This window comes from Rattus norvegicus, chromosome 10, assembly GCF_036323735.1.
Source record: "Rattus norvegicus strain BN/NHsdMcwi chromosome 10, GRCr8, whole genome shotgun sequence".
NCBI lineage: Eukaryota > Metazoa > Chordata > Mammalia > Rodentia > Muridae > Rattus > Rattus norvegicus.
In genome coordinates this window covers 27,485,664-27,500,441 of record NC_086028.1, presented here as the reverse complement: position 1 = coordinate 27,500,441, position 14,778 = coordinate 27,485,664, and the positions used below count along the sequence as shown (strand labels likewise).

Below are 14,778 nucleotides of genomic sequence, written 5' to 3'. Positions count from 1 at the left end.
AATTAGCAAAAAAAAATTAATTCATTTGAATGCTATCAATCAGTTCACCATTCACCCAAGATACCACCTTTACTTTCTAGACTTCTTTAATCTCGGATAGCTCCCTAATCATTATTTTTGTGATGATGTTTTTGAGGGCTTCTGGTCAGTTGTTTTGTTGAAGGTCATTCTGTCTGGATTTTCTAGTATGTTTGCCTAGTGAATTTGGTTTACAGCATGTCTAGAACTAGGAAACAGAAGCCTGATCATTACACAAGATGCTTCTCCATAAGGGTCATTTCCCCTCTACAGACGGACTGTGCCACTGCTCTGGCCACTTCTAGCCAGAGGTCTTCATTCTGGTGTCTGCTGAAGTTTTTTTCCTGGCCAAGCCTATGGTTTTTGTGCCTGTGTCTGCAGTCACGAAGCTTCTGTCTTCCACCTTACTGCCTTTTTGTCTGTGGCTCTCTAATTCTTCATTTCTTTCTTCTCAGGGGAAGCTGGAATTGCTATTCTATGCATCTTTTCCTTTGTTTTGCATTTAAACCACAGTCACTCACTTGGGGAAAAATAATATATTTTCATTTTCCCATTTAATTTTTCTGAATCTAGGGAGAAGCCAACAGGGAATGAGTGTGTTTAATTTGTGTCTGGTCTGTCCTTTGAGTATGCCAAAACATCTGTTAGCTTTCTAAATGGGAAGACGTTAAAATATACTTTCACCGATGATAAAATAAGGGATTAATCTGCTTTATCTACTGTAGCGATGTTTTGTAAGCTTTAAAAATTGCTGTTACTACAGTAGAACCTTGAATTTCAGTGACTAATCTTGTGTGTACATTCTTCTAGACAATAGCTTTGTCTTCAAAATTATGTATTTTTGCAAATATCGCAATTTCTTCTCTAAAGCTTTTGATTTCTGAAAAAGCAACCCAACCTCTTTTAATTACCACTGGCAGAAACAAGTATGTCTAATAATCTTTCTTTATTACTTTCCTCTAGAGGATGGTACTCCAAGACTGAGGTTCTGAATGGAGAGTCTGAACTTCTGCCTGCTTTTAGATGGCTCTAATACTGGAAAGGCAGTGTAAGCTCATTATTAATAAAGTACATGATTAATTTAAGTTTAACACACGTTTCTGGAGTATAATATGCCATACATATCTAACATTCACCCTTGTAGATTTTCCTCTCATTTGGGAAATAGTTTATTAATTTGAGGGCAAATTTAGAAGACACTTTCATGTTTCCTTCTTGTATTTCCAGTGAATTCCAAAATTTGAAATGCAAAATAATTTTCACAATTAAAACTCAAAGTTTTGTTAAAGATATCACATGCAATATGTAAATTATCCTAAACATGACAACTATAAAACTTAGTGATATACAGGATGCATGTTTTTAACATCAAAGGTTGTCATCTCCATGAGAGAACTTGTATCTTATTCATGTAGACAAAAACAATATTTAGTACACATTCAAGTAAATAAGAGTACAATGTGGATTTCTTGTGAACTCTTAGGAAAATGCACAGAATGCTCTAAATATGATTCCTGTTTCTCGGTATTACATTCTTAGTGATATATTTTAATACTTTTTGTTTGTTTTTAATTATGTATGTGCATGTTTTGGTGTGTGGGTGTGTATACATGAATGCAGACCGCAAAGCAAGTCAGAAACATCGGATCCATCTTGGGGATGGAGTGACAGGTAATTGTGAGCTGCTGGAAGAGGGTGTTGCTGTGAAAACTCAACTCCAGGCCACTGAAAGAGCAGTGTGTGTTCCTAACCACTGAACAATCTATCCAACTCTAGAAATATTTGTAGAAAAAAGCCAAATACTAAGTTCTAATTCCAAATATTATAGAAAATCTGGTATGTCTCTAGTCTTAAGAGTTGGTGGCAAATTACTATTACAAAGAAGTTATTACAATGACATTGCCACTGTTTATATTTTTATCCTTTCCCTCAATGGGATATTAGGAACCTACACAGAGACGTGTCTTCCTGAACTAATACAGTTTGAAAGCTTTTTATATGCATAGAATGAAACATTAACCTACTTCCACAGCCTTGTACAAACTTGGACATACCCTGTTTCTTTGGCCTCACCTCTGTCACTTTTCTGTCCCAAATTACTAAACATTTATTCATATTGCCTTTTCCTGATTTGCAAACACTTTAAACTCTTTTAGATTTTGAATACTGTCTTAATAGATAATGAACAAGCTACATTTCTATGTCTGGCTAGAACTCAAATCCAAGTTCGAAACTGCTCAGCAACCTCTTGACCCCAGTAGACCCCAGTAGACCATACACCAGCTTTCATTTACTGTATAGTCTGAGCACTTGACACTTTACAAAATCATATTCATTTATTAGGGTAATTCTGTAATTTTCGCCTTCAGAATTGGAAGATATGTTCCATAAAAATGAGCTTCTCGGGTTTTGAACCATTGTATCTTTTGATATTTAACTACTCCACCCATCTAAAATATCCATGGCACTGTCAATTTTTACTTCAATCAATTTGCTTTCATTATTCCTTATCACTGTCAAAAATGCAAACATCAAAACAATGTTCATATACACAGTTAGATGCAGCAATTACAAACTAAAAAATTAAGCATACATAAAATAAGTTATATCTATTTTATTACCATCACCAAAGTCACACAATTTAATGAACTTAGAGTTGGCACAATTGAAGCTCTGAACCTTCACATTTAATATCTTATTATCATAGGTGATATTAATGAGGACAAAGGAGACCTGTTAGTTTCTGAACATACTCTATGCAATTGTGCATATATTACAGAGTGTCAGAAAACACACATAGACCAAGTTTAAACAAAAAAGGTGACTCCTTCAATTCAATTAGTTTGTGCAGCAACTGCGGCAAGGTAGAGCTCTTGCTTTAGTGATTAGCTTTCTGAGTATCAATTCAATTAGAAAACGCTTCTTACAAATTAATGCATGCTAAACTTAAATTAATATCTCTCTTGAAGGAGCCTGGGTCTTTTAGAATAAAATATTTAAATTTGATGATTTTTAAAGGGACAATGTATACATGATTGCTTAAAGTAATTAAGTTTATTTAACCAAAATGAGTAATTTCAGTGAGTTATAATTAACTCGCATAGCATAACTTTTAAAATAAAGTCATTTTATAAATGAGTTTTTCATGGCTCTGTAACTTGTGTCAGAATTAAAATAAAGGTCACATTATGTCCTAACACTTAAGGAAATGTCCAAACTCAAAACCTGTATAGCTGTGCCAGTACAACATTTTCAAAGTTGTCTAGCTATTTACCTTTGAATACAACTATTGTAATGAGTAATTATGCAGATTACACAGAAACTCATTCGCCTGTCTATTGTGTAGCTATTTCTTTAAACTGAAACATTCTCTCCTCATCATTCCCAATAAGTCTCAGGAACCCACGAACATTTAAAAGGCTAGAAAAGGGCCCTCTCTAAGCTTTTGTTAAGCAACAAACATATACAAGGGAAGAGGTTTTTGTTTACTGACTGGACAGGGTTCCCTAAGAATTCTCCTCTCCTGAGTTTTCACCCATGCATTGTCTTTTTGATAGCACAGCTACTTTTCAGTTAGTCTGGGTGGAATGGACTCTGTCTGCTGTTACCATATTCATAATAAGCAGTAGCCCATTCATGTCTCTCCGTGAGAAGGTACACAAGGCTCTCTTAGTTTATGTAAGTATATTCTGTGATACTCATGCAACTGAAGCCAAAACTGCTTCTTTAAACCTTCCCTAAGATAGGTTATCATCATTAAAGAATGGGTGAACATGAATTCAATATTAACACAGGGATAGCCCCTTGTAGCCAATTTATAAAATATCAGAAACTAAGACATTACGTGATAATTCAAGAAAGAAGAAAAGGGGAATGAATTTTACAAAGATAAAACAAATTTAACTTCATGTTTTAAGACCACAGGAACAATAGCTAAAAATTTTGCCTGTTTTTGATGAATAAGATTCCAGGTTAGAAGTGAGTATTTTATTAAAGGAAGAAACACATTTGCAAGAGCCTAATCCTAACTAACATTTAACTTTAGCTGCATAACTGGGCGGGGTCCTGGGAATGAAGTACTGCTATCCATGTCTCCTTTGTTTCACTTCTCATGTTCTGTTAAAATGTCACAATAAGATAGAATGGAATGTCCCCAACCATAAGACTGCAGGAAAACCGTGAGAGACTTGAGACATGAGACTTGTCAAGTGACATCTTAACGTTTGTTGACACTTTAATATGTGAAAGCAAGTACAATTTACTATGTATCCATTACATTTGGAATTATGCCAAAGGCTGCATAGAACTTTATGTGAATCAGAGTTGTTTTCATTTTCATAATAATTCAGTGTAAGTTGAGATACAGACTATGATTAAATCAAAATATGAATTTTGAGATATGCAAACACATGTAAAAAAGATCAAAGCAAGGAAGAAGGAGTGATGTCAGAAAAAGTAGAAGAAGAATTCGGTCTGATGGCACAGGCTCAGTGTCCCAGTGCTTAAGAGACCAAAGGATGAAAATTACCAGGAGCTTAAGGCCAGCTTTGAATACAAATGAGTTTCAAGACAGCAGTGGTTCTTTAAAGACATAGTGGAACCCTAGCCAAACCAAAAGAAAAAAAAAAAAGAAAAGAAAAAAATGACCTAACAAAACATGAGAAAATAGAGCAGAAAGAGTATTTGAAAAAGCCATAGAGAAACATAGTTTAAAAATTTATTTAAAATGACACATATATATAAACATATATGATAGATAGATAGATAGATAGATAGATAGATAGATAGATAGATAGATAGATAGATAGATAGAATATAAAGAGTTTAAATGGTAAATGGTGTTGGTCACAGACTATTTCACAAAATCCCTAATGGTGGTCAAAGAAAACCTCTCTTCCAGTAGAGGTTCTTGCCACTGTAGTCTGTTACATACCAGAACTTGAAGGCAGGACAGTATTTCAGAGACACTGCAGACTTCAGACATAGAACTTTGTTGAATCAAACTCGTAATGATCTGGTAACATCCTCTTTGAAGACTAGTTCTGAATATACTAGAAGTTTCTATGCAAGCTGTGAATGGAGAGAAGCAATTGCTAGATCTACCCAGCTGTAAGTCTTTCAAAGCACAATAAGGATCATCCTGGCTGGATATTTTGATGGTACAATTGAGCCACTTGTGTCTTAGACAGTAAGCAACAGCTGTCTCATTGGACCGAAGGACCACTCCATAGGATGGCCTACTTGTCTGTAACTGTAAGTTAAGTGACTTTGCATGGCTGGAGAGGCCATATAACTTGCAACAGTCATGTCACTAAATCAAAATTATTCCTAATTATAGGGTAACACTGATAAGTACAGCTTTCCCCCTTTATCATAGAAATTTCTTTTTGCAGCAGTTAGGATTTACTACAGAGATGCACACAGGACAACTAGAAAAACAAATTAACCATGGTATGTCCATTTCAAGTTGGTACATCTACAACCCAGACCCTACATCTAAGGCTCAGGAAAGATCATGAAGGTAGGGCAGAATGATTGTAAGATCCAGAGGAGCAATGCCCCTCTTGCTCCATAGTATTTTCTAAACATGAAAGAGATGTCTTCATGAAATCTCAACACTATGATTATGTAAAGAAGACCTGAATAATAACCACACCAGTCAACGTGCCAAAATGGATGGAGGACATGTCATAAGACCCCATTCAATATTAAAACCTATAGGCAATTAATACCTATTATGGGAGGGCATATTAGTTTGCTCTATTTAGGAATGAGCTCAGAGAAAGGAATTCCAATTCCAAGTGGTCATCCCTAAACACATGTACATAGGAAAAATACCACGTGGATTCAGTAGATGTGTGTGTGTGAGAGAGAGGGAGAGAGAGGGGGGGAGGGACAGAGGGAGGGAGGGAGGGAGAGAGAGAGAGAGAGAGAGAGAGAGAGAGAGAGAGAGAGAGAGAGAGAGAGACTATAGAAGAGGTTATAAATTGACAGACAGTGGGAAGTTGGGTAAAAGGAAGAAGAGCAAAAGAAGGTTGCAAATAATATAAATTTAGCAAGTTTAGGTATGAAATTCTCAAAAAAGCAAAAGAAAGAGAAAACCAAAGAACACAAATAGGGAAAATAAAAATAAGAATCTAAGCATATTTATTCTGAGTCAAAATTTCAGAGTAGTTTCTAAGTTTCCTTACCTGGAAACTATTGCAGATTTCCCTAGATCTCAATAAAAGACAATGTCATTATCTGTAATTCAAGCAGCAATAAGAATGTTTGTTTCAAAAGAATGTTGAATACTGAACGATATAACTCCTATGTAGAGGCAAGTAAGTGTCTTATTGTAAACCCTAAAGTGAAATTAAAAAGAAAAAACTGAAAGATTCCGCACTCCAATTGAACCGTGATGTCACCTGGACATCCTAACCTGAGCAATTACATAAGGTAAGACTAAAATGACACTCATTTTCCAAAAGACAAAGAATACCATCAATGATGTTCTCTCTATATATAAATGGCTATTTAATACTGTGAGAACTATTAATTTAGAAAAGTTGTAAAATACAAAATGAACATCTACTTGGTTATATTTCTATAAATTAGAAATGGAAACTATGGATTGAAAATGTTTGTCAATCATGTACCTGATAAGATGTTAACAGTGAAACCCTAGTAATGAACTCAACAATGAAATGGCAACAATATGGTATAAGAGAAAGACAAAGTTCTTTATCAAAATAATATAGAAAATTACAAAGGTATGCTGAAATTTTTCAAACTATAAATTGACATCTCACCAAGGTGTCACTTCACACCTATGGTAGCTGCAATAAACAATCTACCAGATACAAAATCAAAATTTAAAATGTAAAAAAATTAAGAACGATAGGAAAAAGTATAAGTTATTGAAGATGTGTTGATTTTGGAACGCTTATATGATACTGTGAAATTGCATAGATGTCATAAAGTATAACTGTTCCAATGAATGAATGTATGGATGAATATATCATCATGTAACATCAAGTGACTGACCCGAGAGCCAGTTTAAAATCATATAAGGTACATTATCATATATGGTGCAGTTTTTCCAAAGCAAAGAATTACATCACAAGCCAACCATTCCTTACTTAATAAGTTCAGTTTTGTATATTTTATGGAAAATGCCCTTTCTATGTAGGGAAAGCTGGTCCTAAATTTTTCTTAGCTTTCTGATTACTTGGACTGCAGATGAGAATAACCATGCCAGGCATCTTGTAGTTTTCAATGGGGTGTATTGTAATGTAACTATAGGAGAACCCAAGGTCAAGTTTTCCTTGCCATTTCCAAAATGGGTTGTGTTAGACAAGCATGCAAAACCACCCTGGATACTCATATCATCATTTATCTTCCCACAGGTCCACAGCAAGAAGTTTGATCATGGCAACTCATTAAACATTAAATTGATATGGTCTCCAGAAATGGGAGAAATGCAAAGAAATGACTTTTGTACTTTTGTCGTATGTCATGCTTAAAATAATTTTGAGAAGTTTCTTTAAACCAGTTTGCACACATCAAACCATTTCATTTTTTAAATAAAGGAAACTCGGTATCCAATGACGCACATCGCCACTTTGACCAGCCGTGACACATGTGGTGCTGGCCTCAAAAGAAACCTTTTAAATCTAAACCATCAACACTTATGAATCTATTTTTATGCTCACCACACACTGGCCAGAAGCATGTATTTTTATTAAGCATATCAAACTAAATGACTTATGATATGCTTCTTGTGGTGTTTTCTAATGGTTCACTAATCTGATGGTTGCAAAATAAGTCCACGGAAGACATTACAGAGATAAGTGGATTTCCCACATCGGTTTTTACAGACATTTGCTATGGCTGGTAGTACTACATTCATATGTTTTATATTTTTAATAAAGGTCTCACCTGATCTACAATTATAGTGCTAAGCAGAGCCCATCTAATCCTAAGCACCTAGTTGGTCTTTCTCTTTGATTCTCAAAGTGATTTTTATATGAAAAGTAGAACGAGGTGAGGAATCTGAGAGACAAGAGGTGCCATGGAGTCCCTTTTCAATATTTCAGATGCTTATTTTTGTTCAGCTCAGCATGAGCCAGGCTCGTTCACTCTGAAGCGGCAGCTTCTGAGGAGATCTGACAGTTCTAAAGGGAAAGGACGTTTTCAAATAAGGACGTAGTCTGTTTTCATACTTTTGACAAGGTGGCGGAACCTAAGAACTTGGCCAGTTTGCAGACTGAGGATGGAGCAAAGAAAATGTGCTTAGTCAGTGCCTCCAGGAGAAGGCTGATGGGCCAAGAGAAAAGACAAATGCATATGATCACGTTTTGCAGGAAAGGTGATATATATATATATATATATATATATATATACACACACACATTATTAAGACATAAGTGACATTGAGCTACAGGTCAATATTTTTTAAATCACTGGTGTACAAATGGGCCAATATTTTTGTGGATGCTGGTAGCATCCTGTCCATCACGTGTCTGAGGACCCTCATTGTTATCCTTATTTCAAGCTCTGCACCTGCGTATTTCTTAGATCTCTTGCCCTGGTAACTTGACCATAGCCCTTCACCATTTACTAACATGGATGTCATCAATGTTCTAAGTTTTGTCATCACAAAATCTTTAGAGAAAGTAGTCCAATAAAAGAATGTGAAAAAGAAGTTTCAATGGTTCAAACTACCCACTCATCTTGAAAACAGGACTATTCTTTTAGGAAACCATTCAATGTGTAATGACAAAGCTCGCAAATGAAGGAAATGGGGCTTCTCTTAGTCTCAAAGAGAGAATAATTATTGCTAAGAAAATAAAAATAAATTAATGGATGTACTCGACAGTGACAGAAATTCGTGGTGACCAGTCACTAAAAATTGAGGAGTTGTTTTCAGAGGTTTGGCTATCCTAAGACAGCCAAAACTTAAGAAGTTGTTATTTATTGATTACATTCATAGGTCAGGATAGGACTACTTTTTTATTAAGTTGGTTTCTAAAACTTTCCCCTGAAAAGGTTTAAGCTTCCTGCTTGTAGGGTGTGATTATCCTCAGAAAAGCAGAGCACATGCTTCTGGAACAAAGCAAGTGCTCTGTGTCAGTGGACAGGAGAATAAAGCAAGCAAATGTCCTTACAAAGAAAATGGTTTCCTCATTCTAGACCATAATCAAAGACATCAATGACTATGTCTTTACTAATGTTTATTTCTTAGCTCTTACTTCCTCTAAAGATCTGAGGCAGTTCGTTATTGGTTTCCCGGCGGAGGCATTTTGTCAAATATCACAGAAAGGACAAATAAGATCATGTCAGGGACATTAGTGTCCTTCCTAAGGTAAATTACTTTCAATCACTAAGATACACATATATAAGTCTGATCTTATATATGATGACTTCCTATTTTAGCACATTTAAAAGGAATTTTTTTGGAGTCAAATTTTATTTAATTGTTGCTTGAAGAAGAATTGCATACATAGGTAGTTTTATATACATAGAATAATAGGAGGTGCCTTTTCCTACTGATTGTTTTGGAAGAAGAGCAGTACATTTAAAAGGATAATTTTTTAAAGAAAGAAAAAAGTTAGTAATCTACAGGGTCCTTTATTTGTTTTTTTAAACAACAGTATACATTTAAAATTTCTCCATTCCTAATAGAAAGTTAAGACATGAAAAAAAATGACGTAAACATTCAGTAACATAAGCGTGTACCTACTTTAAAAAGCTTCATTAAACAAAATAATGGTTACATATCATCAAATCTTGTGTCAAGGGTATTTTAAGGCTACTCTTTAACTGCAACAATTTGTATACCAAAAGGTTCATGAAAACACTGGTTAAAGGTAAGTGGGAAGATTGAATTATTCATTAAGTATGGTCATGCAAGGGAAGTAATTTACCAACAAAGAATGCAGCGGCTGGACCCTGTTAACACAGTCTTGTAATCTCATCTATTCCAGAGGCAAAGGCAGAAAGAACACAAGTTCAAGGCATGACTGTGCAGTATCCCAAGATCTTGTCTCAAATTTTTATAAAGAGAAGAAGAAAACGAGGAGGAGATGTAGGATGTATTTCTTACTCTGTGCCAGGGCACAAACTGATTGCTGGATCGGAGAGCAGTTACACACAGGCCTGGCTTCTATTCCCAAGGTACCATTCAGTCAGTGCCACCGCATGTCATCAGAACTTAGTGTATGCCTTTATCATTGTATTCTCTTCAATGATTTTTCTTTAATAGGTATATTATTTCTGAAACGTTATCAGTATGAATTTACTAGGATCACATGATAAATCAACTTGTCACTTAGACAACAATAAATTTCTAACGCCCCCCCCCAAGCAAAATTACAAATGATGGTTTGAAAATATATATCACCCACTTCTATTCATGACAACTTTCTCTTAGAGAAGCAGTGTTGTGCTTTATATTTTCTGCCAAGTAGAACAATATTTACCTACAGACAAAACAGACAAGCTAATAAAATAGTTATTACATCTAAAGCTGGTATTATCCATGATTATCTTTAATCCATTCAAGAAAAATTAATAAAAATCATGGTTTAAAGTCTTATCTGAACTTTAGGCATCAACCTGATCTGATGGATTCTGAGGATAGAACTATCCATGAGTGCCCTATCCTTAGTAAGCCCCTGAAATTCACAATGGTTACAGTACTGAGCCAAAGTAAATATCTTCCCTGTCTCCAGAGCAAATGCTATTAGGCAGTGGTCCTAAATCCTTGAATCTTCATAGGAAAGCCAATTATTACAACAGGGAGATCTCTGATCCAATCTTTCAAATTTACAGTTTGTAGCCTGTAATTCTGCCCCAAACTCAGCGCACTCGAAGATCTGGTGAACCCTGACAGAGTGTTACATTTTCAGATCCCAGACTCCTTCATTGTCAAGTTCTTTATGAGCAGTAACCCTGTCAACAGGAGAACATAGGCTTATATATGTTTGAACACTTGGTCTCCTCTTGATGGAACTGTTGGTCCTGTTAGAGGAGTGTCACTGTGTGTGAGAGTTGAGGTTTCAAAAGACTAGCGCCATCCCAAATAGTCTGTCTCTTGCTTGTAGGCTAAGATGTGAGCATTTAAATGTTCTTTCCACCGTGGTTTTGTTATGCTTTCATGGCCTCTAAGCCTCTAAAATCATAAGCTCAATAAAATCCTTTAATTTATAAGTTGCCTTCGTCATGGTGTTTTGTCATAGCAATTAAAGAGTAACTAAGAGAGGAGGAACAGGTTCATTTCAACTTATGGCTTACAGTCCAGCATCAAAGAAAGCCATGTAAGAATTCAAGGCAGGACCCTGGAGATGAATAAAAACCTGGAGCAGAAGCCATGGAGGGATGCTGCTTGCTTGCTTGCTCCCTGGCTTATGTTTAACTAATTTTTAGTGTAGCCAAGTCCCACCCGCGTAGGGATGGCATCACCTATAGTCACTGGGCCCTCCCAAATTAATTTCAATAAAAACAATGCCCCATCTACATAGTCTCAGGGCAATCTGATGGAGGTAACTCTTCAGTAGATAATCTGTCTTCCCAGGTAGTCTGATGGAGGTAACTCTTCAGTAGATAATCTATCTTCCCAGGTAGTCTGATGGAGGTAACTCTTCAGTAGATAATCTATCTTCCCAGGTAGTCTGATGGAGGTAACTCTTCAGTAGATAATCTGTCTTCCCAGGTAGTCTGATGGAGGTAACTCTTCAGTAGATAATCTATCTTCCCAGGTAGTCTGATGGAGGTAACTCTTCAGTAGATAATCTGTCTTCCCAGGTAGTCTGATGGAGGTAACTCTTCAGTAGATAATCTGTCTTCCCAGGTAGTCTGATGGAGGTAACTCTTCAGTAGATAATCTATCTTCCCAGGTAGTCTGATGGAGGTAACTCTTCAGTAGATAATCTATCTTCCCAGGTAGTCTGATGGAGGTAACTCTTCAGTAGATAATCTATCTTCCCAGGTAGTCTGATGGAGGTAACTCTTCAGTAGATAATCTGTCTTCCCAGGTAGTCTGATGGAGGTAACTCTTCAGTAGATAATCTACCTTCCCAGGTAGTCTGATGGAGGTAACTCTTCAGTAGATAATCTGTCTTCCCAGGTAGTCTGATGGAGGTAACTCTTCAGTAGATAATCTATCTTCCCAGGTAGTCTGATGGAGGTAACTCTTCAGTAGATAATCTGTCTTCCCAGGTAGTCTGATGGAGGTAACTCTTCAGTAGATAATCTATCTTCCCAGGTAGTCTGATGGAGGTAACTCTTCAGTAGATAATCTGTCTTCCCAGGTAACTATTGGTTAGTATCAAGGTGATGGTTGAAGTTAATACTGGTAATGTTCAAAGAAAAAATCCAGAAGACTTTTACTTTGATTTTAGTATATTTTTCCATATTTAATCTCTGTTTATCATGGATTTTGAGCAGGCAGCAGGTGGCAGTCCCTGGTAGGACTGAGTTTTATAGAGCTTCCACTTGTATTACTCATCTGGACATCATGTGTTCCAAACAACAGTTCTATTAACATGTTTCTCCATAAAATTATATCATGTGCAAAGTGTGCGATTGAAATACTACATTCGTCTATGTTTCCTTAGAGGTGCACAATGGTTTATTATAGGGTCAAACCAAACAAGTTAAATGGTTTCTATACTGGGGGAATTAAAATTTTCAAAGACTATTTTAGGAGCAAGTGTGACCATTCCCATTTTGTCATTTCACAGCAATGCCTCTGAGGGGAGTAGCAAAATTCTACTCATTCTTACTAGTCTTTGCCTGTGAACTTTACCAATAAAAGGTTCATCCATTTTTTTATTCTTATGTTTTATATATGTATTTATCTTGTGGTGACAAGGCTGAGTACAGGATCTAGTATCAGATCACCCCTCAAACAAGAATCCTGAATGTGTATCAGAAAAGATTCAATTTCTTTTAAAAAAAATTAAAATACTAAGTAGGCAAAATCAGAGCTAAACAATTAACAAAGCATTCCATAAGGCTTTTAGGTGTGGTCATGCTTGATCCACATTTGGAAGATTAAAAATTAAAGTAAACAAAAAAGCCATTGCAATGAATAAACCTTAAATGACTGCTGTAATTCAGGACCCCAAATTCAGGACTCTGGCTAAGAAAAATCCCAGACTCAAGAAAAATTTTGGGAAAGTTTAGTGTGGCTTAACAATAAATGTGCTTTAATAGAAAGACAGACATCATTGCTACTGTAGCACGCAGGATAAAAAGAACCCAGAGATATATACTTTACAGGTTTTCCTATGAGAAAATACAGTTAAATGTTAAAGAGATGGAATTGTTATGGAAGTATTTTTCTCTCAACCTGACTCTTTAACGGAAGAATTCTTTCTCCCAAATCCGTGACAGATGGTAACCCAATTCTGCTTGGATACTTCCAGTAATGAAGTCTCTACCTGGCAAAGCCGACATTGCCCTGTTGGGTGGATGGAACTGGAAGAAAGATGTTTGCTTGTGATTTTCACCCTCTGGTGTACACAACATCGAGTCTCCCTTTGAAAGGTAGCTGATGTGTAATTTGAGACACTTTGCATAAATTAAGGCGCAGAGATAAAAGGAATGAACACAGTAGCATACTGAGACTTTACGTCCTGTGGGTCTTTCTGCATACAGATGTAAGGGACCACTCCTCCACTGAGAAAGGATCGTTATTTGAAGGACAAATGTTGGAGTCCTAGATGAGATCAGCTTGGAAAAGATTCATGCAAGAATCAATGTTGGTCACCAACTTCCTTCCTTCCTGCTCTATTGTCTTAAAGGCAACAAAAAATCCTTTTTTTTCTAACTAGTTTTGTGGATATATTGTACAGCACATAAAACCAAAATAACTTTAAATCCTTCAAAACTCACAATAAGTTCATGCAATTCAGCATCTATTATAAACGGAGGTGTCTTCATCCCAACTCTATTGACATCCATTCTCTTACCTGAGCTAGAACTCACCACATCTTTTCTTGTTTCTGACAAATATTTGCCACACATTTACCAAACTACTTCCTCAAAATACATTTTTGCATGCCATTTTCTTTCCTAAACTTATATCAATATTGGTTTAGAGTATTCACAAGATTTTCAATTCCTTAATGAGGTTTCTGTGATTGCTTTCCTCTCAACTTGACAGAACCTGGAATTACCTGGAAAGATGCTCTCCATGAGAAAGTTTCCATATTGACCTGTGGGCCTTATTGCACAGGGTTGCCTTAGTTAACTGATTGATTGATTAATTAATTGGTAAAAGAATAGCCATCCCAATGCATTTGGAAAAATTCCCTAGATAGGGTGTCCTAGACAAAGTAAGAACAAAGAAAACATAAACAAGCAAATGAGTGCATATCCATTCATGCTGTCCCTGCCTTGAATGTGGCGGTGATGTGACTCACTGTCTTAAGCTTCTACTGGTAGAGCTTCCATGCAGCGGTGGACTATAACATGGGGATGGATGCTAAACTGAATCTTTTCTCATCTACATTCCTTTTTTAGAGGGAATTGTTTTACAGCCACAGAGATTAAACTAGGATGCCACGTCCCAATCAATGTTTTCTGAATATTAAACTTCATTAATACCCTTGACTTCTAGGTTCCCTAGGACCTAGACTTTTTCACAATCAATTTCTCACATCTCTGTCAATTTTTCCTTATTGTCTTCCTTCAAGCAACTCCTATTTATTCATAAATAGGTCCTGAATCACATAGCATGAGTCACCATTTAATGATGGGTTCTCCACCTTA

At 36.1% G+C, this 14,778-nt stretch overlaps 1 protein-coding gene and 1 long non-coding RNA gene across 5 annotated transcripts in view; one reads left to right on the top strand and one right to left on the bottom strand.

Annotated features, from left to right (window-relative positions):
* The window catches only part of Gabrb2 (gamma-aminobutyric acid type A receptor subunit beta 2), a 219,554-nt gene that overhangs the window by 157,239 nt on the left and 47,537 nt on the right, over positions 1-14,778 (bottom strand). The window lies entirely within an intron of this gene.
* Positions 6,337-7,562, top strand: LOC134480669 (uncharacterized). The gene is made up of 2 exons (XR_010055322.1): positions 6,337-6,456; positions 7,407-7,562. It is a non-coding gene; the product is annotated as an uncharacterized LOC134480669 (long non-coding RNA).